This window comes from Periplaneta americana, chromosome 17, assembly GCF_040183065.1.
Source record: "Periplaneta americana isolate PAMFEO1 chromosome 17, P.americana_PAMFEO1_priV1, whole genome shotgun sequence".
NCBI classification, from domain to species: domain Eukaryota; kingdom Metazoa; phylum Arthropoda; class Insecta; order Blattodea; family Blattidae; genus Periplaneta; species Periplaneta americana.
In genome coordinates this window covers 120,935,706-120,963,460 of record NC_091133.1, presented here as the reverse complement: position 1 = coordinate 120,963,460, position 27,755 = coordinate 120,935,706, and the positions used below count along the sequence as shown (strand labels likewise).

General features: G+C 36.2%; 1 protein-coding gene across 9 annotated transcripts in view; it reads left to right on the top strand.

Moving 5' to 3' along the window:
* Nucleotides 1-27,755, top strand: part of hth (Meis homeobox homothorax) — a 1,486,930-nt gene that overhangs the window by 1,204,849 nt on the left and 254,326 nt on the right. The window lies entirely within an intron of this gene.

The following is a 27,755-nucleotide window of genomic DNA, read 5'->3' as shown; positions in this document are numbered from 1 at the left end:
CTTGTAAAAAAATAACACGTCTCTGCTATGGAAACGCACTCGCGATCATGTACTTCAGTCACTAACACATCGATAAAAATATGTCGTATTTCCTCGATATGATAGGAGTGATGTCTCAAGTTGTGGACCTGCAGTTAAGATTTGAAATGCAATTATGTACACAATGTAAGTAAACTGATTGTTTAAAAACAGAAACATAGAAAAGTACACAGATATTAAATGTTGATAGCAGGCCGGGGATTATATCCTCGCCTCCTTTTAATTATGCAATCGCCTGACACGGGCGGCGTTTCGTGCTCTGTATTGCACTTAACATCCAGTCCCACAGCACTCATTGTCTTCTAGCACACGTAGATTGATTTTCAGTCTCATTCTGCTTTGGATCACGTGACCCGACGCATGCGGGAATCCAAGACAACTCGCATGAGTCTCAACAGGACATTGAAAATATTATTTTTTATTTTACTTGGTTATTTAATGGTAATAATAATAATAATAATAATAATAATAATAATAATAATAATAATAATAATAATAATAATTACAAAATTCACATGGAATTATCTTAAGGAACTTCACATTCCTTTTGATTATGTAATGTCTATTCTTATAAGTATTATCAAGGATTCTCTTCAAATATTACATCATCATCTCTATTTCAATTAATCCACTTATATTTGCCTTAAACAATTAGCTTTCTTTTGTCTTTAATGTATCACATCACATTATATTGTACATGTTTATTGTATTCAGGACCCTTGTGGTCACTCAAATTCTTTGAGCTGATGTCTATAATTTAGAAATATATGGTTCAAAAAGTTCCCGGAATTTTACTACCATTTTTCGTATTAATATATAACAAGGGATATTATACATTTGTTTTGTTGGTAACATTCATGATGTCATTTCCTTAAAGTTTGCTGATAATGGCAATTATTGGTTTTGAGTTGTAGGCAATTGTTTATCATAGTGTTTTGTTTGTTCGTCGCATTTTGTAATTATGTCCACAGAGCAAAGTACAAACATCAAGTTCTGTGTTTTGCTGGGGACATGATCAGTATGGCTGATGAAGATGGTGATTTCTTAAACAAAATGAAACTGGTGCTACTTGTACGACCCAGTCCCTAAACGACAGTCATCTGAGTGGAAATCGAAAACATCTCCTCGGAAGCAAAAATTTCCTAGGGACACTTCCAAAGGCAAAGTTATTTTAAATGTTATGTTTTATTTAACGACGCTCGCAACTGCAGAGGTTATATCAGCATCGCCGGATGTGCCGGAATTTTGTTCCGCAGGAGTTCTTTCACATGCCAGTAAATCTACTGACATGAGCCTGTCGCATTTAAGCACACTTAAAGCAAAGTTATGTTGGAAGTTTTCTTCGACTCTCAGGGTCTCATGCACCATGAGTTCATTCCAGAAGGTCGTACTGTAACGAAAGAATTGTACGTAGAAACCCTCCGTCGCCTCTGGGACGCAGTGAGAAGGAAACGTCCAGAAAAGTGGGTAGAAAACAACTGGTTCCTTATGCATGACAATGCACCTGCTCATCGCGCAATTATTGTAAAGAATTTTCTTGCCAGGCACAACATAACTGCTTTGGATCACCCACCATACTCTCCTGATCTCTCACCACCTGATTACTTTCTGTTTCCCCGTCTGAAAAGTCATCTGAAAGGACGGAGATTCAATGCTGAAGAGGTTATCGCAAACGCGACGAGAGCACTAAGACGGGTTTCACAAAATGGCTTCCAGGCCTGCTTCCAGGAACTCTACACGCGTTGGCAAAAGTGTGTTGTTGCGGAAGGCAACTATTTTGAAGGGAATGCTGTAGAATACTGTTTAAGGTACGTTGTTTCTATGATGGTAGCAAATTCCGGGAACTTTTTGAACCTAGTATGTAAATAGTGCAGTACAAAGCATACAATGAATACAATATTTTTAAGTACACACAGTAAGGAAAATTATGATTATACGAGGGGGATCCAGGAAATAACGAACGTTTTGTTGTAATAATTGAAAAAAAAAATATTTATAAAAAAAAACAAAATCTGTTACATAACTGAAGCTTCCTTTACTTCTCTACATAATCACCACCAACATTTAAACATTTGTCGTATCTGTTCACTAGCTTTAGAATTCCCGTGTTATACTCCTCTGCCGCCCGTTCATTAACCATGTGTTCACTGTCTTCTTCAACTCTTCATCACTTCCAAAACGCGTACCACCCAGAAAGTCTTTCAGCTTAGTGAAAAGGTGAAAATCGCAGGAGCAAGGTCTGGACTATAGGGCGGATGATCAAAGATTTCCCAACCGAATTGATTCAGCAATTCTCGAGTTGAAGCAGCAGTGTGCGGGCGGGCACAGATTTTGTGGTAGCCAAGATGTTGCGACACAATTTCACCAAGCAAAGAACGAGAAATGTCAGGAAAGGCAATATGCAATTCGTCGAGTGATGTGCGCCTGTCTTGCAAGATTCTGTCGTTCACTTTAGTCTTCAGGTCTTCTGTGATGAGTGATGGGCGTCCGGGTCGAGTTTCATTGTTGAACATTTCGCACCATTTTCTCACATTTCTTTCATTCATTAAAGTATCACCATACACTTCTTTCAATTGCCGGTAAATTTCTGCAGGTTTCAAATGTCGGGCATTCAAAAATCGAATCACACTCCTCACCTCACAGTCGGCGGGATTATCAATCACGTCGTTCATTTTGAAGTAACACAAAATGCACAATGGCGACTTGTTGCAACCAGTACTCACAACATTATGAGAACACATGTTAAGGAAGCCAGTTGACCATCAAACAAGGAAGGGGAGTCAGCTGCGCGGCGGGTATGCGCTAACGGTCGTTATTTCCTGGATCCCCCTCGTATATAGCTCAACTTATCACATTATAGATATACCATTATCGGAAAATATGAAAATAAAAATATAAAATAAGTTAAATATCACTAGAACATAAAAAATGTGAATACGTGGAAACATGCAATACAACACTTGTCATAATAGTAAGTTAGTTTGGCAACTCGTCATAAGATAATTTTCTAACTTGGATTTGAAAGATTTCAATGTTCGGCAGCCCTTGACTTCAGGCGGCAGAGAGTTCCAGTGACGAGAGGTAGCAACAGTGAAAGATGAGGAATACAGAGATGATGTGTGAAGTGGAATTTCTAGCGTGTTATCGCGTTGTGATCGAGTTACTACATCAACCTATAAGGCATTTAGCGTTGATGAAATTAGTGATAGCGACATTGCCTTGGCGAGATGAGGCCGAGGATTCATTGTAGATGGTACGAAGTTACTCTCGGGCGCGGGTTCGATTCCCGCTTGGGATAATTACCTGGTTGGGTTTTCTCCGAGGTTTTCCCCAACCGTAAGGCATATGTCTGGTAATCTATAGCAAACCCTCGGCGTCATCTCGCTATCACCAATCCCATCGATGCTAAATAACCTAGTAGTTGCTACAGTGTCGTTAAATAACTAATTAAAAAAGTAAAACAAAACCATAGATTTGAATAATTTCGAGGGAAAAATTGTTCCGGGGCCGGGTATCAAAGATCGGTGTCTGGTAGAGTTGTCGGTTAGCTCAGTTGGTAGAGTTGTGTCAAATAGTGTGTGTGTTCTGACTCTTCATCACACGAACACACCCACACAACAGGCAGCGAAGTTGAGATAGCGCCGAGATCTAGTAGGCTCTGAGGATGGTGTCGAATAGCACCGAAACAGCTGTAAGCCGCACTTGCTTACATAATTAACACGAGTAAGATCGCTATTTAATCAATTATCTATATTCACGTGTTAAAAGTAGTGTACGAAAGATGATCCTTAGCAAGAAGTGTCGGAGTTGCATGTGAACTACAAGCCATTTGATCATTTGTCTCATTCCGTGGTCAACACCATCACTGCAGTGACTTGAATAATTTTGACTGGTAAATTATCAGAACACATAAGAACAGAACCACATCTCTTTTGTGAATACGTACTTAATGACACGAAGTTCAAAGGCACACGAAGGTTTAATTCTGTGGCCGGGAGGAAAAAGGTCTTAAGTCAATTTTTTGTGAAAATGAGATTTTTACATATTCTGAAAGCGGAAACAGTTCTCTACAGTCTGGTAAAACGACTAAAGTCAAATAAGACTCCTGACTGGATTTATAGAGGGTTACCAAATGTCCGAAGTACTTTTTGAATCGAGCACACACAGAATATTTAATACTTTATTCTTTACAAACCATCACATGTTTACTTTCCATGCTTCCATATTAAAAAGGTTTAACTTGTACTTTTGTCATTTTATCACATACTGATGCCCTTTCCTTTTAAAACTTTAAGCACCAGGGTAAACAGTCCTATAATTGTTTTGCATTCCTAATAATTTACATTTCTCGTTTATTTTGACATTAAAAAATAGTTCCTTCTACTCGGTTTGGGTTTTAGTCTTAAAAGGGCATAAGTCCGGCTATTTTTGGAAATAATCAAGAAAATTGTCAAATGAGCAACATTACCTATTTTAGAAGAAATATAAACAAATAATATCCAGGAAAAACCTCTTAATTAAAAAACACTCTATAATTGACACCAATTTCAATCTTTCTACTGCTCTCCTGAAAAGTATAAAATTTTTAATTAAGACCTTTCTCCTCCCGGCCACAGAACTTTTTACGTTAAATCTGGACATGTTCCTCAATCCCTAGTACACAACAAAACCCCTTTGTTCACGGTTTAAAAGTCAGGTATAACATACGTTGATTTTATATTTTGACTTTAATACGTATCTCAAAAGAAAACCTAATTGTTTTCACATGATGTATGGCAGTATTCCATAATGCATAAAATTCAATTTTCAGCAACCAAATTGTACAGATGTGTATCCCCATTATTATTGGAGACATACTGCAGCGTTCGGAACGTTATGTCCGAAAAACCCAAATGAAAGTTTGATAGCCGCGATACAGGATAGATCATACAGGGACAATGTGCCATAAATCCTTAAAAAAAAGACAGCTACCAAAAAACGACAAAGCCCTTTGCAATTTTTATGGCCTAAACGTGCTATGTATGGTTTTTTCTGGGATTTTCCCTCAACCTAATATGGGGAAATGCTGGGTAACTTTCGATGCTGGACCCTGGACTCATTTCACCGGCATTATCACCTTCATCTCATTCAGACACTAAATAACCTAGGATGTTGATAAAGCGTCGTAAAATAATCTACTAAGAGATGATCCTTCGCAAGAAGTGTCGAGGTTGCATGTGAACTACAAGCCATTTGGTCATTTGTCTCACTCTGTGGTTAACACCGTCACTGCAGTGACTTGAATAATTTTGAGTGGTAAATTATCAGAACACATAAGAATAGAACCACATCTATTTTGTGAATACGTAGTTAGTGACACAAAGTTCAAAGGCACACGAAGGTTTAATTCTGTGGCCGGGAGGAAAAAGGTCTTAAGTCAATTTTTTTTGAAAATGAGATTTTTACACATTCTGAAAGCGGAAACAATTCTCTACTGTCTGGTAAAACGGCTAAAGTCAAATAAGACTTCTGACTGGATTTATAGAGGTTACCAAATGTCCGAAGTACTTTTTGAATCGAGCACACACAGAATAAAGGACTTAAGAATATTTAATACTTTATTCCTTACAAACATCACAAGTTTACTTTCCATGCTTCCCTATTAAAAAGGTCTAACTTGTATTGCAGCCATTTTGTCACATACTGATGCCCTTTCCTTTTAAAACTTTAAGCACCAGGGTAAACAGTCCTATAATTGTTTTGCATTCCTAATAATTTACATTTCTCGTTTATTTTGACATGAAAAAAGTCTTATATTTAAATAGTTCCTTCTACTCAAGTTTGGGTTTTAGTCTTAAAAGGGCATAAGTCCGGCTATTTTGGAAATAATCAAGAAAATTGTTAAATGAGCAACCTTACTTACTTTAGAAGAAATATAAACAAATAATATCCAGGAAAAACCTCTTAATTAAAAAAATACTCTATAATTGACACCAATTTCAATCTTTCTACTGCTCTCCTGAAAAGTATAACATTTTTACTTAAGACCTTTCTCCTCCCGGCCACAGAACTTTTTACGTTAAATCTGGACAAGTTCCTCAATGCCTAGTACACAATAAAACCCCTTTGTTCACGGTTTAAAGGTCAGGTATAACATACGTTGATTTTATATTTTGACTTTAATACGAATCTCAAAAGAAAACCTAATTGTTTTCACATGATGTATGGCAGTATTCCATAATGCATAAAATTCAATTTTCAGCAACCAAATTGTACAGATGTGTATCCCCATTATTATTGGAGACATACTGCAGCGTTCGGAACGTTATGTCCGAAAAACCCAAATGAAAGTTTGATAGCCGCGATACAGGATAGATCATACAGGGACAATGTGCCATAAATCCTTTAAAAAAAGACAGCTACCAAAAAACGACAAAGCCCTTTGCAATTTTTATGACCTAAACGTGCTATGTATGGGTGTGTGTTTTTAGCTTGGAACTTTTTGGGGGAAAAAAAAAACACAGGCTTGATGTATGAATCGATTATGCATCATCTATAGCGGCCAGCTGAGTGGAACTAGCGACAGCAGCCTGGTCCGACGGACGGCGGCAGCTACGCTAATTGCTCGTTACTGCATGCGCATCGAGATTAGTTATCACCCGGCGGCCCTAAACCCACACAGTCCACCCGGTATCGAGCAGCATTATCTATGCTTAAACAGTGTTGCTATGCACGCAAGCTTTCGAGAGAGGGGGGCTAAAACCAACTACAACGTTTGTCAGTTTGAGTGAGGTTTTAATTCTACAACAATACGTAAAGTGGATTGGAGGAAGGGCGGGACGGGGGGATCCCGGCGGTTTACAATGGAAATTTGAGGTTCTGCTCTCATTTTTTATTCATAGCCCACTCCCACTCGAAAAGCACGAGTTGCTGCGTTGTCGAAACACAATCGGGGGTTCGAACCGCTGACCGATTCCAGTTGAAATATAAATGTCGTTCACTTTGCAGCTTGTTTTTGCGGCTGTCGTCAGAGTCCTGTCCGGAGCGATGCGCGTAATACCCGACATGAACTATTTTTAAACACATGTAAAGTTTAGAGTCGATTTACAAGGCAAACAGATCGAAAATGATGTCTCATTTCAGCTTTAATTCTGGTACTCTCTGTATATTTAAAAACCAGGACGGCGGTAATACCGCCCCCTGCATCAGCACTTCATTATTTCGAAACAGCTCGCTTCCTTTCTCTGCATGGGCAGTATTTCTAATTCACGAACATATTAAAAAATACATCGCAGCTTGCCTCATAAATATTCATGAGCTTTCCAGAAGCTGACAAAAGTTGATTGTTACTATCAACAGTGTGTATAAACTATCACCCAAAATAGAAAATCCTAGGTTTTGAGGTAGAATATATAACAGACATACAAATTCCTGGAATTAAATAATTCATTCCTTCTGGTACAAGACCCCCATTATTAATTCACGTATTCTTATTATTATTATTATTATTATTTATCATAAATCTAAAAAATCTCCCTAGAAACAAACACTCGTGATGCCCCACTTCGATTACTGTGATATTCTGCTTACTGACCTAAGCGTTACTTCGGCGCAGAGACTACAACGTGTTCATAATATGTGCGTCCGTTTCGTCTGCAATATTCGCCGGGCTGATCACGTAACACCATCCCTCGAAATGTTGTCCTGGCTCCGTCTAGAAGATCGTAGGAAAATCCACTGTCTTTCCCTTCTCTTTCACATATTGCATTCCTCCACTCCTGTCTATCTTGCGTCTCGTTTTCAAAATTTATCCACCCATCATAACCTAGACACACGATCACAACACTCCTCAATATTATCCATTCCCTCCCACCGAACATCCTCATATTCATCTTCTTTCACTGTGGCTGTTCCTCGGCTTTGGAATTCCCTACCGAGTAATGTTAGGGACTGTCAGACATCAAACCAATTTAAGAATAGGCTAACGAAATATTTGTCTAACAATTCTTGTTAACAATAATAGCTGTTTCAGGTTTCTCAATGTTTAATGGTTATATATATATATATATATATATATATATAAATCTAAATTATCTCATTATTAATATTATTATTATTATTATTATTATTACTATTTCTTACCAATGTTTATTATTGTCACACTAACATTACTTATCCAACTTTCATTATTTACTTTCATGTTGTTTTATGGTCTAGATATTAATGTAATAACTATGTAAGCAATTGTATTCAATTAGAATTAGAGTCTGGCTGGGCGGAAGAGAAGGCCTACTGGCCTTAGATCTGCCAGATTAAATAAATAAATTATTATTATTATTAGAAATGCTATGCGAATAACAAATAACTTAATTGATATTTTATAAACTGAAGACGGTGCCGAAGATAAGATTTATGCAGAAGCAAGATTTCTTTGGATGAAGGATGATTTAAGGAGAGTTCCTTCAAGATATTTTATCCAATCTTATGTTTGTCCTAATGAAAACTCGTCCATTGTAAGGGAAACTTGTACATTATTATTAGGACTCAGATTTAGGTGCTAAAAACCGGGAAAATATTTATTATTAATGCGCTAAAAATCGAGAAAATGTGACAAAAAGTAAAAATATTTAAGTTTGTTTCAATTATTTTATGTGAATATAAACAATATGCACTAGTCACCAGTATAAATCTGCCGTCCTTGGGAAAAGTGACACAAGTCAGTTTCCACAAACCTTTTTTGATAATTTATTGACAACTCACACTGGTTTATGTCGATATGATTTTTTTCTGTATGAATTATTGTAATGGGAAGAATACTTATGTATTTTTTTCTAAGCGAGCAGATGTTCCGTAAGTTGTCAATAAATTACCAGAAAAGGTCTGTTGAAACTGACTTGTGTTCATTCATTCATTTATTTTATTCCATAGATCTTACATGAGCAATGAAGCTTTAAGATGTGGAACATGTCAACATTTTACAATATTACAATTACAATTTTTACAAATTTTTATAGTTTTACAATTTAGTAATTTTCTACAATTTTTACAATTTTGTACAATTTTTTTACATTTTTTTACATTTTGGCGAGATGTAGTGAGATGAGATGAGGTCCGAGGATTCGCCAAAATATTACCCGGCATTTGCCTTTTCGGTGGGGGAAACCTCGGAAAAACCCAACCAGGTAATCAAATCAAAGGAGGTAATCAAATCAAAGGGGTTGATGCCAAGGACTCGCCATAGACCATCCGGCTTCAGTCCCACGGCTGGGGAAAACCTCCGAAGAAACCACTTTTCTCAAGCACTGCAGAAATTATGCTGTGTCGTCAACTGCTGGTTCCATGTTCTGCATATTACAGTATTTCGAATTGACAGAAATACGTTGGAAAGAGTGCTGCAAAAATTTTACCATCTCGTTGATATATGCCTATCTCATTGAGTGTTCATGACGTGCCAATAAAAACGTTGAGAGAATCTTGAACAAATTATTGCATCATTAATACCTACTTAATAATGATCATAATATGGAAAGCTTGCAGGCATTTCGACCAATCTTTTTCGTCCTACTCAAATCTGTCATTTTACTGTAATTTTGAAACACGCTGTATGTTTAACTTATTGATTGGTTTTATTTTGTTAGGAATAATGTCTTGCTAAATTATATATCCATAGAGTAAAGGTTGGTAATATTGTGATAGTTATTTTTGAGAATTTATTACAATTTTACTGAGGGAGAGAAGGATTGCACAAACTTGTCCACGAACATTCCCTTAATACGTTGACTCAAGAAACCGATCTTTCTCTCGCTCAGTAAAATTGTAATACATTTTCAAAAATAACTATCACAATATTACTCATATCGCAATATTACCATATTTTACCCTATATAATTGCATTATTACAAACTAGGAAATCTTCTAGAATTGCAGGCAAAGATTCAACGTTCCTCTTTTTTCTTTTTGTGTACGAAGTTTTGCAGAATTCTCTTCTTATTACTGGCTGCATGCATTTTTTCAGACAAATTTATTTATTATAACAATCAGGAAACTACAAAAATACATATTAAATGTAATAGAAACAAAACTACGTTAAAAATTAGGCTATTATATACATTAGACAAAAATGAACATGTCACATATTTAAACTAAACAGAAATATAAATTAAAAGAATTTACCCTCGTATGAGCAAACGCTCGTGGTCGGAAGTTCAATTTGACTATTTTGTTGATGTATGCTATGTAACAAGAGGTTTTAACATTGAGTGTTTATGACATGCCAATAAAAACTTTGAGTGAATCTTGAACAAATTTTATGTACCAAATTATTGTATCATCAATATCTACTTAATAATAAACATGAAAGTATTACTTACTTACTTACTGGCTTTTAAGGAACCCGTAGGTTCATTGCTGCCCTCACATAAGCCCGCCATTGGTCCCTATTCTGAGCAAGATTAATCCAGTCTCTACCATCATATCCTATCTCCCTCAAATCCATTTTAATATTATCTTCCCATCTACGTCTCGGCCTCCCCAAAGGTCTTTTTCCCTCCGGCCTCCCAACTAACATTCTATATGCATTTCTGGATTCGCCCATACGTGCTACATGTCCTGCCCATCTCAAACGTCGGGATTTTATGTTCCTAATTATGTCAGGTGAAGTATACAATGCGTGCAGCTCTGCGTTGTGTAACTTTCTCCATTCTCCTGTAACTTCATCCCTCTTAGCCCCAAATATTTTCCTAAGAACCTTATTCTCAAACACCCTTAATCTCTGTTCCTCTCTCAAAGTGAGAGTCCAAGTTTCACAACCATACAGAACAACCGGTAATATAACTGTTTTATAAATTCTTACTTTCAGACTTTTTGGCAGAAGACTAGATGACAAAAGCTTCTCAACCGAATAATAACAGGCATTTCCAATATTTATTCTGCGTTTAATTTCCTCCCGAGTGTCATTTATATTTGTTACTGTTGCTCCAAGATATTTGAATTTTTCCACCTCTTCGAAGGATAAATCTCCAATTTTTATAGTTCCATTTCGTACAATATTCTGGTCACGAGACATAATCATATACTTAATGAAAGTATTACTACAATTTTGAAACACCCTGTATGTTTAACTTATTTAATGGTTTCGTTTTGTTAGGGATAATGTTTTATTAAAATTATACATACAGTATATATATATATATATATATATATATATATATATATATATATATATATAATTACATTATTTAAAACTACGAAAACTTCTAGAATATTGTAGGCAAAAGTTTAACGTTTTTCTTTTTCCCTTTTGTACATGAAGTTTTACAAAATTTCCCTTCTTATCACTGGCCGCATGCATCTGACATTGTCGTTTTTATAATGTAAGCTAAGTTTATAGGGACATAAAAGCCTTGTTCAGGTTAGAGGAATATAGCTAGGAAAGGGTTGTCTCTCAAGTTGGGGTGTGATGTTTTAGCAAATAATTAAGAAACAAATGTCCCGACAGCGTGTATATCGGCGCTCCCGTAATGGACGCGATCCACAGACACGCCATTAATAACAGAAACAAAATGCTAATTGTCGTGACCGACATCATTAGCTATCATACAGCACAAGGTTAGTTCCGGCCACTCCCGCTGTTGTCTTTTCGGCGCTGTATTCGATGACCCTTCCCGCCACCACGACTTTCCTCTTTGCTTATGGTAATTAGTAGATAAAGACATACAAGAAAGAACATAGCGTTGCATTACTTTCGTGTTACTAAACCAACGCCCATATTATAAAAGCATTAGCTGGGATGCTTCGGAAAGTGATCGCTGATATTGTGTAGGCACGGGTCATAGCCCGGATGTTTGAGCTTTGGTTCCTATTTCGGAACGCAAGTGACTTCTGAACAGGAAGATGTGACTATTGTACACGAGGACTATCTCATCGGGATATTAAAAAGCCTGTTGAAGATTAAGATCTAAGATTTGGTAATTTTAATTGAAACTATGCTCGTAATTTACCTTGTGTAATTAATAACTGATTTCCTCTTGATTTTGGCAATCTTCGGATTACTATACTTCGTCCCATAATGTCTGACAGGCGACGTAAACATTGCCGGCAGAGGAGGAGAGAAGTATAATTACTATTCAACCAATGGCAGAGATCTCATTCTACGCTTGTCTAAAAGTTTATTTGATTTATTTATTTATTTAGCCTGGTAGAGATAAGGCCATCAGGCCTTCTCTTCCCCTCTACCAGGGGATTACAACTACAATATTGAGAATACAATTACAATTATAATTACAATTAATGTTAAATTTACAAATACAATAAAAATCGAAGTACTGAAAGATTAACTCATTAATAAAAGCTAGACAGTTTATTGTAGAAGTTAAGAAGAGAGATACATTTTTTTTTATTAATTAGGCCTAAGTAGAAATTAAACCTACTCCACGCAGTAAGAAAAATGCTTAATAAGTATGCTTTTGAGCGCTACTAAATTCGGACAGTCTCTGATGTCACTGGGTAGGGTATTCCACAAGCGCGAGAGCGAGATTGTGTATGATGATGAATACGATGATGTCTTATGTGTTGGTATGGCTAGTATGCGGCTATTTTGCGTGCGTGTGAAGAGATTATGATATGATGACAGGTAACTGAAACGGGAGGCAAGGTAGGTAGGTGTAGAGGTGTGAAGGACTTGGAAAAGGAGAACAAGAGAATGAAAATTTCTACGTTCGTTAAGCCGTAGCCAGTTTAGAGTTTAGAAGGATGGGGTAATGTGGTCAGCGCGACGGACATCGCAGACGAAGCGAAGTTGGGCGGGGGAAGAACATTTCGGACCGTTCAACTTCAAGATAAGCTCTGTCATTGGTTCAATAGCAATTATTCTTCTATCTTTTCTGCCGGTAATGTTTACTTCCCCTGTCAGACATTATGGGACGAAGTAGACTATAGAGAAATCCTTGCTTGTTTCCGGTTTCTTCTTATGGTACATTTATGCTTACATTTGAGAACGCATACCCTGTTGAACACAACACTACCGCATCTTTCTTCCGGAATCCTTCCAACATATCCCAACTATTTTTCCTGTTTTCATTAATTTTTTAGTTAGATGTGATCTATTTTCAATTCCTGTAGTATACCTTCGTGTCCACCGCTGTGGAGTAACGGTTAACACGTCTGATCGTGAAACGAGCGGGCCCGGGTTCAAATCCTGGTTGGACAAGTTTTCGAGTTTTGTACTCCTTCAGGGAAGAACTAAGATTGTATTTCTGTCAATGTTATTTTATTAACAACAATAAACAATAAACAAGTTACCTGGTTGAGGTTTTTCCGGTGTTCCCTCAAACCTTTAAGAGAAAATGCACATCCCCACCTATAATACAGTATAATGCAATATACTCGTAGCTTGTACTAATGCGAGGTAAATCAGTCGTAAAGTATGGACAGTCAAATAATTTCGTAGGATAACAGAATAGTGAATATTTTTTTTTAATCTATTGCATAACAAGAGAACATGTTTATCCCTACGTAAGAATAAATTATTATTTTTATTATTATTACTATTATTATTAGTATATTATTATTATTATTATTATTATTATTATTATTATTATTATTATTATTATTATTATTATGGAAATATAAAAATTGGAAATTTAACTTCTGGAGAGAGTTGGGGACGTTCAAATATCTTGGAGCAACAGTAACAAATATAAATGACACTCGGGAGGAAATTAAACGCAGAATAAATATGGGAAATGCCTGTTATTATTCGATTGAGAAGCCTTTATCATCCAGTCTGATGTCAAAAAATCTGGAAGTTAGAATTTATAAAATAATTATATTACCGGTTGTTCTTTATGGTTGTGAAACTTGGACTCTCACTTTGAGAGAGGAACATAGGTTAAGGGTGTTTGAGAATAAGGTACTTAGGAAAATATTTGGGGCTAAAAGGGATGAAGTTACAGGAGAATGGAGAAAGTTACACAACACAGAACTGCACGCATTGTATTCTTCACCTGACATAATTAAGAACATTAAATCCAGACGTTTGAGATGGGCAGGGCATGTAGCACGTATGGGCGAATCCAGAAATGCATATAGAGTGTTAGTTGGGAGATTGGAGGGAAAAAATACCTTTAGGGATGCCGACACGTAAGTGAGAGGATAATATTGAAATGGATCTGAGGGAGGTGGGATATGATGATAGAGACTGGATTAATCTTGCTCAGAATAGGGACCGATGGCGGGCTTATGTGAGGGCGGCAATGAACCTCCGGGTTCCTTAAATGCCAGTAAGTAAGTATTATTAATATTATTATTATTATTATTATTATTATTATTATTATTATTATTATTATTATTATTATTATGTTTCACATACCTTGACAGCTTGCTGTAGGCTGTGTGAACTTGAGGGCTCCTTTTGAATGCTTGTGCTCGGCACAATATTCTACATTTGAGCTCCATTCTTGTTAGTATTCATATATTCGAGGCTCTGCCGAGAGCAAACTACAAAAAGCAATGCTGACATTGCTGACTGCTATGTCCGTATAGCTGGATATACCAACATCGGGTTCCTCGTATAATATGTGTTTGTTAGCTAGAATTTCTATGGGCCAAGTACCGTGTTATCTCCATGACAATGGAGCAAACAGACAACATCCCTTCCCCCCCAAAAGGCAAGCAGACTAATGGTCGTTGGATGTGATAGCTCACACGGATGTTATGTGTATTCATATGTAACTGTTCCGAATGTTTTGTAGTCTTTAGTTCACCATTTCAAGCCATCCTTCCTGACAATAAGTATATATGAAGAATTCAATGACAAGATTTTGGATTATTCGGTTTGAAATTGTATAGATTCTCCGTAGTGAGGCGCTAACAAATAGGCCGACACTTTTGATGAACCATGCGCCATTCAGGAATATTTTGGGCTTTAAAATCTTGTTGCGTTTGGCATTGAATAGGGGAGGTTGCCCTAGTAACGGTCACTTAAGCCTTTATCATTATTTGAGGTCTATCTGTCAATGAATTTAAACAAAATTGAAATCTAAGATACGGGATAACATGAAAAATAAGTCAGTACAAGAATTGTATCAAATAACTTACGTTTAATTATCCATGATTTAGTGTTTCCTAAACTGTTGAGATAATGACTTTCAAAAAACTGTTCCCAGTACCGGTCACGTTGGTTTACATGGAAAAACAAAGGTATGACTGAAGAGTTACACAAAATTTAAATGAAAATAATACAATTATGTCTATTCTCTTGATATGTATCACTCTTAGGCATTTCTTGTAATTCTCACATACAAAATAGACTATTTGATCACTGTCTGCACAACCTACATGAGCCCAACCACAACACTTGCAACACTGCACCCAATCCTCCTCAAAGGATTCGCCACGTATAATGCATTCAGTTTCCTCGGTATCAGTGTCTTTTTTTGTTGACTTCATTTTCATTCCCAAACTGAAGTTTACGTTTGTTGACTGAGCACAACGCAGAGAAAATTCGGGATGCCGCTTTATAAATCCCCGATAAAACTTGTTCCCTGCAGTTTTCTTTATTTTATTGAATCGGTGGGGCAATTTGAAATGCTCAGCCAGAGCATTGGCTAGCTTTAAGAATTCAGTTTTATTTACAGGCAAGAAACAGCAATCAAGATATTTGAGATACGAAACAAGTTCGCCCTCTAGTTCATCATCAAAGGTTTGTTTAAACCTTCTCATTGAGGGTGCAATTTGAATGCATTTCGCCTTTTTAAGAGCTCATACACGGTCACTCAAAGTGCTCAGAGAAGCGACCAGCTGCTTCCCTCAAACTCAATTTTCCCGCCATCATACCATTAACAGCCATTTTCATGTTTTTTTTTCATCCCATTTTCCTTTCTTGGTTGCTGCCATCTTGACAATAATCCCTGAAATGTACAATAAGTTTACTATAGTTGTTACGAGACGTTCTGCATGACCGGTATTAGGAACAGACATAGTGACCGGCACTAGGGCAAGAAAAGGGTTTTAAAGATATTGACAAATGAATTATATATAACAAAATTTTTCGTAATGTAAGCACATTAAATCATTGCTTAGGTATGTTAAGTATATAATAAAATATAATAGATAAGAACAACTCACCTAAACACAATCAGTAATGGCCCAAACGTTAACAGCGTAATACAAAAACCACGTGGTTCTCACTTCACAAAGGTTTCCTCCAGACTGGCGAGGCAAACACTGAACCCTATGCGAGAAACCAAGTTCCTTTGTCACCGGCTACCACTTCATAACGGGTTGCTTCTCCTATATAGCTTATAAATGTGTAACTACCTGGTGACCGGTATTATGGCCTGACCGATAATAGGGCAACTCCCCTACGTATTTTCCAGCTTTGAATATGGGAAGACGTTCCGGGGTCAGTGCTGAATCAAAAGTACCAAAATTTCAGATGCTTACTGCAAAAAAGCTATAAGCTACAGCCGAATGCTATGTTATTAGTAGTTAGTCCATGAATCAATGTAACTTGTGTGAACACGCTCTGTGACGCCACCTCCCCTGGATACGAACATTAGGGCGCCGAATTTGCGTATAAAATTAACCGTACCGCGCGAACTTCCTCAGTAATATCTCGGCATCGAGAGCAGCTACAGAGCTCTGCGACCACTCGTTTGGTTTGTAGTTGTGAGTTCTACAGTATTAAAGCGACTATTTCGCTTATGCGTCATTGACCAACACCGTATAAGAATTTATTCAGTTTCAATAAATCACGGACATCTATCACTGTAATATTGTCGAAATAATCTTGTCGCGCGTGATTCACAATTGTCTGCATATTGTCGCACTTGATTAGCATTTGTTCCTGGAATATTTAGAAGGCTCATTCTCGCTGAAGCCCTACGTAGAAATTAACGAGGAACAACATAACCTCATTGTAAACAAACTAAGAAACAACCAGTCGACACCTCATCATCAAATACTTTTACTTATAAATTATATCAATGTCATAATTTTACTTTCAATTAGACGAAATAAATGTTTGTTAAGGTCCATATTATAAAGTTTCAAACTTTAATTTAGAATTAACATAATTTAAACGACAACTTTTATTGTGTTTATATCACGTTGTCCACACCTGTGGAGTAACGGTCAGCGCGTCTGGCCGCGAAACCAAATGGCCCGGGTTCGATTCCCGGTCGGGGAAAGTTACCTGGTTGAGGTTTTTTCCGAGGTTTTCCCTCAACTCAATACGAGCAAATGCTGGGTAACTTTCGGTGCTGGACCCCGGACTCATTTCACCGGCATTATCACCTTCGTTTCATTCAGACGCTAAATAACCTAAGATGTTGATACAGCGTCGTAAAATAACCCAATAAAATAAAATAAATAAATCCATTTTAATATTATCCTCCAACCTACGACTCGGCCTCCTCAAAGGTCTTCCAACTAACACTCTATATGCATTTCTAGATTCATCTATACGTGCTACATGCCCTGCCCATTTCAAACGTCTGGATTTAAGGTTCCTAATTTGTGAACTGAAAAATACAATGCGTGCAGTTGCTATCGATAATCGATACGTACGATACGCTTTGTGTGAACCATAGGGAACAATTTATCATGAGCTGGGACAATTTTACCCTGGTGCTTCCACCCTGGTTCAGTGGAAGAGAAGACCTGATGACCTTAACTCTGCCAGGGAAAATAAAACTATTAATATTATTTGTTATTATTATTATCATTATTATTATTATAATTTATTTTGGAATGTTTGATATGAAGAGAAAATGTAGGCCAATTAACGTCCTTCATTAATTACTTCTCTTGAAAAAAAAGTAATTGATTGTGTCACTGGCTGAGAAGAAACTGCCTACTGAAGAGTTCCCTGGAATGGATGGTGAACGGGAGAAGAGTTCGGGACAGAAGAAGATATTAAAAAAATAGACGACATTAAGATATATAGATCACATGCGCATACTAAGAAAAAAGCAGAAAATAGGAAGGATTGGAGAATGCTGGTTTTGCAGTGAAAGACCTGCCCCTGGACAGAAAACTATGTATGTAGTATCATAGACTTATACTCTTCATTCGTAAACCGAAAAAATAAAACATTCGATTCATTTTCGAAACTTGGTGACTATTCTACGTGCTGGTGCATCCCTCATACAGCGCAGATGTTTTTCTTGTTGCGTTGTTTAGTTATTGAAGAATATTTTAAATTATGGGTGACTTGGAGGACTTGCCTGTTTTCCAGGTTCTGGTGTCCCTCTATTAGCACAGTCTCGCTTTCAAGTACTGCTGTTTTACAAGGGAATTGTATACGTAAAAAGGAATATAGCCTAAGTAAGGATTTCGCTGCGCTGGCCCGCCGACTTGGTCGAGAGCTCCGGTTTAGGTGAACAAGAAGCTCTGCGCGATAAGGCTCGCTCCGCGTGTTATCATAATCCTCTAGCACACAGGGGCAGATGACGCCTCGCCGGCAGCTCTGCTCTGACGGATTAACCCAGATGATAGGCGGTGTTCGGAGTAGCTGCGAGATATACATATTTCCCCTTTGAAATAACAGCGTGATTATCAGTTTGTGAAACACCTGTTGCTCGCATAACACAGATTGTGTATTGAATCAGACTTTGCAGTCTGCAGATAATCCAGCAAGACAACGCCGCTCTTTCATAGCAAACACCATATTTCTCCTTCTCAAACTTTGTTTGCTTTTGGAGTAGGCTATTCTGATCCGAAACGTGCTCTCTTGCTCTAAGTTGTTGTAGTATTTATTTCAAGATGTGAACGTGCAGGATAACCCAATTACAATGTTCACTAACGAGTATAACTACAATATTAATTATTTAATAAAAAAAATACAAGTATATATTCATAAAGTTATGTGGACAAAGACATACTTACTTACTCATGACTTTTAAGGAACCCAGAAGTTCATTGCCGCCCTCACATAAGCCACCTATCGGTCCCTATCCTCAGCAAAATTAATCCAGTCTCTACAATCATATCCCACCTCCCTCAAATTCATTTTAATATTATCCTTCCATCTACGTCTCGGCTCCCCAAAGATCTTTTTCCCTCCGGTCTCCCAACTAACACTCTATATGCATTTCTGGATTCGCTCATACGTGCTACATCCACTGCCCATCTCAAACGTCTGGATTTAATGTTCCTAATATTAGATTAAGAATACAATGCGTGCAGTTCTGCGTTGTGTAACTTTCTCCATTCTTCTGTAACTTCATCCCTCTTAGCCTCAAATATTTTCCTAAGCACTTTATTCTCAAACACCCTTAACCTCTGTTCCTCTCTCAAAGTGAGAGTCCAAGTTTCACAACCATAAAGAACAACTGGTAATATAACTGTTTTATAAATTCTAACTTTCAGTTTTTTTAGAGCTGACTAGATGACAAAAGCTTCTCAACCGAATAACAGGCATTTCCCATATTTATTCTGTGTTTAATTTCCTCCCGAGTGTCATTTATATTTGTTATTGCTGTTCCAAGATTTTTAAATTTTTCCATCTCTTCAAAGGATAAATTTCCAATTTTTACATTTTCATTTCCTACAATATTCTGGTCACCAGACATAATCATATACTTTGTATTTTCAGGATTTACTTCCAAACCTATCTCTTTACTTGCTTAAAGTAAAATTCCGTGTTTTCCCTAATAGTTTGTGGAGTTTCTCCTAACATATTCTCGTCATCCGCATAGACAAGAAGCTGATGTAACCCGTTCAATTCCAAACCCCCTCTGTTTTCCTGGATTTTCCTATTGACATATTCTAGAGCGAAGTGTATTCTAAATTTCATGCATGTATCTTTAATAGTTCAGAAATTATATCCATTTTTGTCTGGCAATGTAGCAATGTATACTGGAAACCGATAAAAGCGGGTGTATGATTTAAAAATAGATAGCGCAGGAAGTTTAAAAATGACGTCTCTACATCCGATAAGGGCACAAATACCCACAAAATGTTATGCAATGAATTCCACACATATCAAAGAGTATTTTAAAGAAAAAAAAAATTTGAAAATTGAATTTACCGGAAACAACAATAAAAGTGGGCGAGTGATTTAAAAATCCATAACGCAGGAAGTTTAAAAATGGCGACTCAACATCCGATGATTGAACTTACATATTTTTCATTATATTACTAGACTTATCTGAACACGAAAATGAATTGCAAAATCCGATAAGGGCACAAATACCCACAAAATGTTATGCTATGCATTCCACACATATCACAGAGTATTTTAAAGAAACTTTTTTGAAAATTTACTCATTTTTCACCAAAAAATACCATCCTCTCCCCTTAAATATCGTGCTAATTTTTATTCTGAATTTATTAATTCTGAGATCTATTTGGCATATAAAAGGTGTGTTAAGTTATTAGGGTTAAAGAAATTACCGGTATATTCTTGAAAATTACTACATTCCTTTTACTCTTTTCTCTTCCACCGTGCTGCAGCTCCCTCCTGTGCAACCCACATCACGTTTACTACTGTCAATTTATTCAGGATTGCACGCTGGAAGCCGCGAGATCATCGCCAGTTTGCATAATGCACTCAGACGCTGTGCTCACTGTAGATGCTCCACTATTGAGGTGACAGAACTTCTGCATAAATACACACTTACAATACGAGAGTTAGATTTGAATTTGACTATTACACTTTTACTACGTCATACTACTTTTGACCAATAAAACGGTACGTAAGGACGTCTTTAACCAATCATGGCAGCTTATCGCACAATTCTACCTCTTCGCTAGCATTTGTTTAATTTTATCGCTTCCCTAGCATTTGTTTGTTTTTATCACTACCCTAGCATTTGTTCCTTTATTTGCCAACATTTCTAACTGTAAATTCTTTACAGTACTATAAAACATGCTTTGCGATTGTCATTTGTTTACAGTATAGACAGTGAACTGAAAATGGCGGCTCCGTTCAAACGTTTTGGTGAAGCTCGCATTAGTGAAATAGAATTTCAGTGAGTCAATTAATATTTTGTTGTATTATAGTACTTTATTGATAAAGCAAGGAGATGCACTATCATCTTTACTTTTTAACTCTGCTCTAGAGTATGCCATTAGGAAAGTCCAGGATAACAGAGAGGGTTTGGAATTGAACGGGTTACATCAGCTGCTTCTCTATGCGGATGACGCGAATATGTTAGGAGAAAATCCAAAAAAATATTAGGGAAAACACGGAAATTTTACTTGAAACGAGTAAAGAGATAGGTTTGGAAGTAAATCCCGAAAAGACTAAGTATATGATTATGCCTCGTGATCAGAATATTGTACGAAATGGAAATATAAAAATTGGAAATTTATCCTTTGAAGAGGTGGAGGAATTCAAATATCTGGGAGCAACAGTAACAAATATAAATGATACTCGGGAGGAAATTAAACACAGAATAAATATGGGAAATGCTTGTTATTATTCGGTTGAGAAGCTTTTGTCATCCAGTCTGCTCTCAAAAAATCTGAAAGTTAGAATTCATAAAACAGTTATATTACCGATTGTTCTTTATGGTTGTGAAACTTGGACTCTCACTTTGAGAGAGGAACATAAGTTAAGGGTGTTTGAGAATAAGGTGCTTAGGAAAATATTTGGGGCTAAGAGGGATGAAGTTACAGGAGAATGGAGAAAGTTACACAACGCAGAACTACACGCATTGTATTCTTCACTGACATAATTAGGAACATTAAATCCAGACGTTTGATATGGGCAGGGCATGTAGCACGTATGGGCGAATCCAGAAATGCATATAGAGTGTTAGTTGGGAGACCGGAAGGAAAAATACCTTTAGGGAGGCCGAGACGTAGGTGGGAAGATAATATTAAAATGGATTTAAGGGAGGTGGGATATGATGATAGAGAATGGATTAATCTTGCTGAGGATAGGGACCAATGGCGGGCTTATGTGAGGGCGGCAATGAACCTTCGGGTTCTTAAAAGCCATTTGTAAGTAAGTATATCTCAAAGAATAACCCTCTAAAGTTAAGTTATTTAAGGTTCAACCTGTATATAGGCCTGAGCAGAAAATTAGAAAACAAATTCATACGCAATCAACCGAGAGCTAGAAAAGCGCAATAAATTTGCACACAGTGTATCGGAAATTAAAAAATAAATAAATGAAGCTTACGTATAGCCAACTGCAAGTTAGGAAAGAGACTAGATCTCATTTGTAGTAGTAAATAAATGTAGGTATACTTTTATTCTAAAATAATAAGCATCAGGAGGTTCAGTTAGTGTTGAGGTGCATCCTCTGTGAGGACTAAAATAGAAGCAATATAAACATTTAGTAATTTGATAGCCCGCACGCCGGTGTTACAGTCCCTCCGACATCAGACAGGTGTTCGTGCGACTACAATGGACATGTTGGGATTGGGAGTCTCCCGAGGAAAGTGCTTACTTCAATATTTCGCTTCCCCGCTCTCCCCTACTTTTATTCCTTTCGAAAATATGTAGGGGCGTTTCGATGGCTGTCCCCCGCTCAGTTTCGCGTTGTTTCGATAAATCGTATTCGGAAATATCGCCATAAATCCGAGTTGCTGTTCGGATTTGTAAACAATCGCAGAGAGCGAGCGAGCGAGACAGAAGTGGAGGGAAATGAATTTATTTTAATACTGAACCGTATCTGTGCCTTTCTTACTTCCAGACGTGCTCGTCAGCCTAGCAGCTGGAATATTGATATACATTAAGTTCAGTTATTGATTTCCTATAGCGCGCTCTACGGAAAATTGAATGTCCAAAAAATCAGATACGAGCTGTGTAACGTAGAGAGATAATATTTTATTACAAGGAAATAGAAAGTAATGTATTTAGCTGTAGTTAATGGAGGTCATTTTAGCTGACGAAATACTGAATACAAGATTGTCATGTAAGGTAAGAGTTATGAATAACTTTTGTACGAAATTGATATTATACTGTTTTTTAACATACATTACATCGCGACATTTAATTATGTCAATATCATTGAGTTTAAAAGAGTGACTGATATTTATCTTGTGCTGTTATTTAACTTCATAATGTATCATTCTTGGTTGAAATTGAAACTGTCATTTGATCTGTTGTTACATTACTTGTGTACTTATATAAGATGATTTAGTAGCTTTAGTGAGAAAAATAAATGTTAAAAAGTTGAGACATACCTTATAATTAACAATTGAATTCCTATATCACGTGTTTAATGATACTGTTGTTGTTCAGTTAACTGTTCGAAGACAGGTCTGAACCTCGTAAGTAGGGTATGGATTTTTAGGTCGTTAAAATGTAATTTTAGATGCCTAAAATAGGTTTAAAAGTGTGGGAAATAGTCTCTAAAGACTCGAAAATAGGCTCTAACAAAAATAATATTTTCTTTAAAAACATGTTCCAAATCATCAGGAATTCACTTCTAGAATTTAATAACTTTAAATGCTTGTACACCGTTACCACCACTACTACTAAAAGTACAAGAACAACAATATCTAACTAGTTATACATGAACTAAACAATTAAGTGTGAAAAATAAATTTTAGACAAATTCAGTACACAAACAAGTCAAATATAATCAATAACTCTTACCAAGCCTTGTTCATTAATGTCTATAATTAGCTTCACAATAAATTATTACTGTTATAGAACAGGTGAGCCATTTTAAATACCTAGGTTGCGATATTACTTATGATTATGATAAGGATGTGAATATTAAAACACAACGCTTCCAGGCTGTATGTGGCACAATTGACAAGAATCTAAAGAAGAAAACAAGGAAAGAAACGCAAATAAAATTTTATAAGACAATGGCTACACCAACTCCCTTATATGGATGTGAAGCATGGACCTTGAAGAAAAATTATATTAATAGAATCCAGTCAGCGGAAATGAAATTTCTCATAGGAGTAAAAGGATGTACAAGATTGGATAGATATAGAAATGATGACATAAGGAATGAACTAAACCTGCTCCCAATTATAGATAAAATAAAGGAATATAGAATTCGTTGGTCGAATCATTTGAGAAGAATGGATAAGGAACGAATACCGAAACAGGGTTGGATTATAAACCACAAGGGAGGAGAGATATTGGTCGGCCAAGAACAAGGTGGAAAGTTGAGGACGGAACAGGAGACTCTCCTACTCCATGAAGAGAAGAAGAAAAAGAAGAAGAAATTATTAATACCTACTTTTTCTAAATTTTAAACTAAAAAGCAATCCCATATGTCACTCAACACAAATTTATATGCTGAAAATGAACGCTCCACATCCACTGAAGTAACAGGAGCGTACTTCAGTTTTGACACTAGATGGACAGGAATGTTGCATTGTAAATCCGTGTTCTTCCCTGCTAGGATATCTGAAGCAGTACACATGTCCTTCAGTCCTACATTTCTCTGCAAAACCTGCTTCAGTTTATTCCGTAGCCTAAGCCTACTTTATTTCCAACAGAACCAGGAACACATTTAAAATACAAATTTTGGAAATAAGAATGGGTGTTTTGACCCATTAGAGATAAAACATACTTAATAGGTCAAAATAGGCTTTGTCATCAAAATAGGCATTTTTAGATGTTATTATAATACCAATTTTGGGCATAGTTTTATATGAAATGTGTACTTGCAAGTTTTTATGAACTTATCTTTTAAGAATTAAAATAGGTTTTTACCTAAAATCCGAAATCTACTCATAAGTGATACTCCTGACCACACATATTAGATTGGCCATTCCCATGTTGTGAAATTGCAACATAAAAAGAAAACAACCACCAGAGCCTCCACTATTGAAAATTAATTTGTTTGGTAACGACCGCTAGACGGGAAGTACCACTTCAAGCTACTATTCCATGCAATTCAATTAGGGTTATATCGTGACTTCTTTTGCAGTCGATAGACGACAGCATAGTGAAACTGATAAAAGTTGTTGCCTAGAAAGTTCATTAGGCTGATATGTTCAGGTTGATACCAATAAGGCATCACTCATGAGGAAACTAAGCAAGGAGGTAATGGGGTACGGTGGTCAGTTTCTTCCCCCCCTCCATTGCATATATCGCTAACTAGTAATATGTTACACTAATCAAAGAGAATATATCTGACTATTACACTTTTACTACGTCATAATACTTTTGACCAATAAAACGGTACGGAATTATGTGTTTCAGTGTTTCAATCAATCATAACTGCGTATCCTACAGTCTTGATCACCTCTCTAGCATTTGTTTGTTTGCCAACATTATACTTTTTAAAAATGATTCATGTTTTTTTGAGCCGTAGAGAGCAAAAGTGGTGTAAGTCAAAATTGGGTAATGAGGTTTAAAGTGAAAATTCTGTAAAATACAGCGCAAAGTAGCAATTAATATGGCCTTCTTCCTATCCATTGACTACTGATAGTTTAAATAAATTGAATATTAATTGCTACTTTGCGCTGTATTTTACAGACTGTTTACTTTAACCCTCATTATCCATTTTTGACATACACCACTTCTGCTCTGAACGGCTCATTTCATAATCCTTAATTAAAACTTTTCTATCATTTATCTTGTTTATATTATTTAGGTTATGTTATAGCTTCTGCTGTAAGAGATTATTAATAGTCACGTATCAGAGATTGTTTAATATATGTTGATAATAATAATTGAAGTGGAATGCAACTGTTTTAATAAAAATGAAACTGAATCAACAAAGGCTTCTTGACTAGTAATCGTCCATAGAGTTCAATGAAGATTATATAGTTGGCACAACTGGTAACAAGAGAACAGCTGATTATAACGCACTACTGCCATCTAGCGGAATATTTGTAATGATGAGACGGTACAATAATAAATTTTCAATTATAAGTCAACTAATATTTTATTGTATTAGAGTACATTGTTTTTTTTAATCTTTATATTCTTTTTTCTTCTAATCGTGAAAATGCCAATTAAATCTCTCTCGAATTTTGATTTTCTCCAGATAAATCAAATAATTTTACTCTTAGTACAGTAGACAAGGGGATATCTTATCAACTGTTCTATACGTACTTAATATGAACCAAATTCATGCAATAGTTAAGAAGTTGCTGTACTCACAGGCAGTACGTCCAAACGACATTTTCGGTGTCAATATACTAACAATTTATTTTCACGAAAATCTTTAAATGAAACATGAAAAAAGTTAAGAGCTATGACTTTGGTGAAAAGAAGATGCGATCGTATTTAATATCAGAATGAGAATTAAACTCGTATTTGGGAAATTGCAATTGTGAAGTTACAAAAATTACGGTGCGTGGTTTGATTCCCTTATAAAATGACAAGAGTTCTGATAGCGGCACAAATGAAGGGAGGGGAATACTTAAGGATTATAGTCAAGAATTTTATCGCTCAATTTCAAAGAAGATTTCATGCTTGAATCTATAAGAATCCAGCTTCAAAATCGTCTCGATACTAAGATATTGATTGCGTGTTGTACACGCTCTTAAATTTGTGCGCACAATAGAATCTCTATCTATGCGATGCAACATTCAGAGAGCCTTCCATCAGATTACGGCCAAGCAGAGGGTGTGGCCCACTTCGCTTTGTATAACACATCACCACTTGTTTGAGAGTCCAGTATAGATATTAACTGAATTTTGGGCGTACATTTCCTCATGCAAGTGTTGTTTCCATAAGCACTGTTATTTACATATCCTTTTCTTTTGACGGTTTTAACTTTGAATTGCCTCGATCTCCTCCCAATTCGTACAAAATTAAACATCATAAATATGGCGCATTGTAACAAAATAACATATATTTCATAGAATAAAAATAGCCGCCGGGCCAGCTCGCATGGAGGGTTGTATCAGTTGTTAGACGACGGAGTTGCAGCGCCTGCTCTCCGTCCTAACAATGGCGGGGGCGTGGTGATTGTTATAATGATGGGGTAAGTCGGCAATGTGACGACAAGGGGATTCACCCACCCCGTATAATAAGAAAGGAGTCACGCCCACCGCTCTTTATCCAGGTTTCTGAGCGTCACGGGCTAATGCAGCACATGAGACACTCTGACCTTATGTTACGGAAACTTTGTGGACCGTCTTATCTAGGATTATGTTGTTTTATTAGAACTCCTTACCCTCCTGAGTCCTGAGACATTTGTTTCAATTTTAAAGTTCAGTATAATTCTACACTTAAGAAAAAGAAGTCACTGACATGAGGAAAAATGCTGAAAAAATCTTAAGATTGCAGTTAGGGCACAAATACAGGTATAATAATTTTATTTATATATTTATTTACTAGTATTTAATGTGCTGTACAACAGCCAGGGGCCAATAACAATTCAGCAAATGACAATTACATAACAAGAGCATTAATAATGATAGAAATTACAATAAAAGTACATAGGAATAATTATTAAAATAAAAATAATTAAAAATAATTGTAATTAAAAATGAAAGGATGGAATCATACAAATGATTATAATACAAATGATATGAAAATAATATTATAATACATATCTAAACAAAAGACATAAATTAATAACTAACATAAAACTCCAAAAGTATATACTACACACTAAATGGATCCAAGTTAGATCCATGCAAATTAGCATATTACACTGCTAACAGGAGAGAGAGATTTAGAATATCTATTATAAAAAATGTTATGAAATATTAAACCCTTAGCAGGAATACGAAGACTGATATTACTTAGGAAGGATTCACAATCAATATCACCTTTAATTACTTTACAAACAAATAAATAATCAAGGTTTTAACGTCTGGAAACTAAACTACAGCAATTAAAATATTTGCAGT